Source organism: Curcuma longa, chromosome 9 (assembly GCF_044706935.1).
Source record: "Curcuma longa cultivar G26 ecotype Majalengka, Jawa Barat chromosome 9, ITB_CL_G26_1.1, whole genome shotgun sequence".
NCBI lineage: Eukaryota > Viridiplantae > Streptophyta > Magnoliopsida > Zingiberales > Zingiberaceae > Curcuma > Curcuma longa.
In genome coordinates, this window is record NC_133869.1 from 3,033,868 (window position 1) to 3,037,941 (window position 4,074).

Genomic DNA, 4,074 nt, shown 5'->3' on the forward strand with positions numbered 1-4,074 from the left:
GTAAAAGATCTTTAGACGTGCAGTTATTGGCATTGGGAATGGGAAATATTACGAGAAAGCGAATATTTGACTTAGGATTGTTCGTAATGTTTAGATTTCGTACTATTATTGTTATTAGGTAATATTCTAATTTATTTGAGTATTTTGAATATTTCATGTAGATACTGGTTCGAGTGGAGCGCGCTGATCTGCTGACAATCGGAGCTTAGTAGATACGAAAGTGGGTACATTCTGTCCTTTGACTCCTATATATCTTTGTGCATGAATAAATAGATTAAAATTGATTATGTGTACTTATACACCTATTTTTAAAAAGGAGATTAAAGTGATATTTAAAATACTAAAATAGGGTTAAAATAATTAAATCATAAAAGGGTAAAAATAATTGATTTACTTCCTGTTCATACATGAAATTCATTTGGTGGTAATTAAAATGGGAAAGAGTGTTTTCAAAATTTAATAGATACTCTGACTTACTCTGCTTGTTGATACCTATCATTACATTGCTTGATCTATTTTAGTTCTTGCTATTAATATTTTATTCTGTTGATACTTAGCTTTTACCTATTGATACTTACCTTTACCTGTAAACCTAATTATGATCCCTAAATGGATGAACAATATATAATTTGATTCCAGTTGGTCGTTTAGACCAAATGATGAATATACATACTAAGAATATAATACTGATGATAATTGATGAAAAAGAGATAACAAGAAATGAGATAAGAGAAAATAATAAATACTAAAAGGTGTTAATTAAGAGACTAGCTTTATATCAAAGTTTTACTAGAGTACTGGACCGTACACCTGAGGAGTGGTGGCGTGATGTAGCCCTCGGTCCAGGGCACTGACCGATCACATATTATTGTGGTAGAGCAGAGACCACGGTTAGTGTTTATCTTGTCTTCCATCGGTGAGGGCTAGAGAGAGTCCGTATGTTAGATAACGTATGCGACAGTATATTCTGAGGAGGCTGTTAGCCTACATATATATGAGTTATTACTACACTCTGATGATATCGGCTCATGTTATGCACTTTTTAATTAATTATATAAATGTTGATATTGTTCATAATATTTGATCATATTGAGATTATGGGTGATGATAAATAATAGTAATATTACCTGATTTTCAGATAACAATAAATGAAGAGAATGATATATATATATATATATATATATATATATATATATATATAATATATATATATATATATATATATATTTACAGATATTATATTATGTACCAATGGAGAACTGTACAAGAATTGAAAGTGATAATATGAAATTATTATCCACTCTAATTCTTTTGCTTCTTAATTAAGATTATATTCATGCACATCCTTTCTAATTACCCACTTAGCCTTTGACTAACTATCTACATTATTTGGCTTCCAGATTTTCAGGCACAGATCTAATACTACCCTGGTCCAGTTTATTTTAGAGTTGCTCAGAGACCTTGATGTACTGCGTTCGATTTGTTTTACTTTAGTTGATGGTTTATGTCATTTTCTTTCCTTTATGAGTACAAGGGGTTGTCCCTAGAATTAATAAATGGTTGTATGAACTCATTCTCAGTTATTTTATCTAATAAAATTATGGATGATTCTTTTACGTTAAGTCTCTCTTATTGTACTGGTCTCTTTATTACCATGTCACCGAGTGAGGTACCTCCCAAGGGGCGGGAATGACACCTCCGGGTTATGACAATTTTATTGATATCAGAACCAAGTTAGATCTATCGAGATTAGTCTTTGCATTCTTAGTCTATCTGATACCAATTTTATTGGTATCAGAGCTAAGTTCGCGATTTCTGTTCATGGGTTCTAACTCTATTTTTAGGAGTTTATTTTCTGCTTGAGTCAAGTTGTGTCTCTGAGTTATAGGATTAGAGGCCTTTTATTTAATTAAATACTTTAATTACGGTCGATTATTAAAAATTGGTTATTTGATTTTGTAGGCAATGCTTCGAGGCGGACTTACCCGTGATCGAGGTTGGGCCAGTAGTCGTGCTCGTAGCGGCACCCGTAGTTCGGATGATGGTAGTGGTCGAGGTTGAGGTCGTGGTCTTACACATCGGCGTGCCTCTACTACTCAGAGGGTCGATCATGGTTCGCACGAAGCATCACCCTCCCCACCGGAGATGATACCAGAGGCTCAGATTGATCCCACTGTTGGAGTTGGTGGCCATTCTGAGAGACAACCAAATCCTATGGAAGCTCATCCGGCTAACCTAGTCATCCCTCCACCAGCCATTATCATGGAGAAGGCTCGCATCCCTTTGCTTGCGAGTTCCACAAGAGATCGTTTTACCCTATTTTATGGAGCCACCGACCCTTGGGTGGCGCGTACATGGTTAAGGGATATTGAGCATACATTCGGGTACATGTCATGTTCCGACTCAGAGAAGGCAGAGTTAGCTGCATATCATTTTAGAGGGCAGGCAGCCACATGGTGGGAGATGCAGCAGACTGTTTTCGAAGATCAAGTTATCTCTTGACAGTTATTCAAGGAGGCGTTCGAGAGACAATATTTTCCGACAGCATTTTGTATTGCTCGACGTCAGGAGTTCATAAATCTCAAGCAGGGTAATCGAAGCGTTATGGACTACAATACGGAGTTTAATCGACTTGTGGAATTTTGCCCACACATGGTAGCTTAAGACTATCAGCGTATGCTGCACTTTACAAAGGGACTTGCAACATATATTCGGGCCAAGATGGCTGGATTTCTTGTTACCACTTATCGAGAGGCACTGGACCAAGCTATACTGATTGAGGTAACTCAGCAACAAATCTCTCAAGAAAAAGAAGCTAGTTGACAGATCTCACAGATATCACAATCTAGACAGCAGAGTCGTCGTCGATCTCATGACTAGGATGCAAGCAAAGACTCTTCACGACCACAGAAGGTGTCTAAGGAAGCACAGGGATCTAGTCGCCCACTCTCATCTCAGCGCGGCCAAACCCCCATAAAGTGTTTTCAATGTGGTGCATTCAATCATACAGCATCAGAATGTTCGCTGGATCGTAGCATATGCTTCTACTGTAAATTACCAGGACATCTACAGAAAGATTGCACTTTGAGGGCACAACATCAAGCAGGAGGATCACAGTCTCAGCAAACTCGACCTGCGCCACGACCTCCACAGTCTCGACATCAGAGAGGTCCACAGAGATTTTCACAGCACCAGCAACAAAATCCCCCACCTACCCAGTTTGTTCCACAGCCACAACTCTACCAGTTACAGTCCCAAGTGAGGAGCGAGTACTAGACTGTACCTCCACTCCAGCAGAACTTGCTAGCTCCATCTCAGTCGTACTTGCTAGCTCCGCCCCAGCAGTACCTGCCTCCTCCATCTCAGCAGTATTTACTACCTCCACCTCAGTAGTATCCATTACTACCTTATCAGCCCTCGACACAGACATACCAGCCTTCACAAGATCAGAGTCAACCTGCTTCTTCTGTCCAGAGGGGTCAGCATTCGGGTTCGGAGGTAGGACGAGTATATGCCTTGACGTGTGAGGAGGCACAGCGAGCTGGAGGATCGGTTATCCGAGGTATTATTTCTGTTTATAATTTTTTACAGATATATTGATAGATACTGGTAGCTCGCATTCTTTTATTGCTCCGAAATTCATATGCAAGATAGGGAGGATTCCAACCCTTCGATTTTATGATTTATCGGTGTTGACATCATCTGGGGGGGTATTACTGTCAAATGAGGAGGTTAATAGTTGTCCTTTGAATTTCAATGGTTGGATCCTTATAGTGGATCTACAAGTATTGGAGATGATCGAATTTGACATCATTCTGGGTATGGATTGGCTATCAGAATACCACACCACGGTTGATTGTCGAGGTAAAGTAGTGACCTTTTGGTCCTTAGACTAGCCGCCATGGGAATTTATAGGGATTATCGATCAAGGGGTATCTATCATCTCAGCTCTCTAGGCTCAGCAGTTATTGGCTCAGGGATGCGAGGGATATCTTCTATCTTTAGTAAGTGCTGATACGGATAATTCTGTACAACTTTCTGATGTTCCTATCATTCGTGAATATCTGGATGTAT

General features: G+C 39.2%; 1 pseudogene; it reads left to right on the forward strand.

The window, feature by feature from the left end:
• Positions 1-1,965: 1,965 nt before the first annotated feature.
• LOC141835098 (uncharacterized) lies at positions 1,966-3,393 on the forward strand (annotated as a pseudogene).
• The last annotated feature ends 681 nt before the right edge of the window (positions 3,394-4,074 follow it).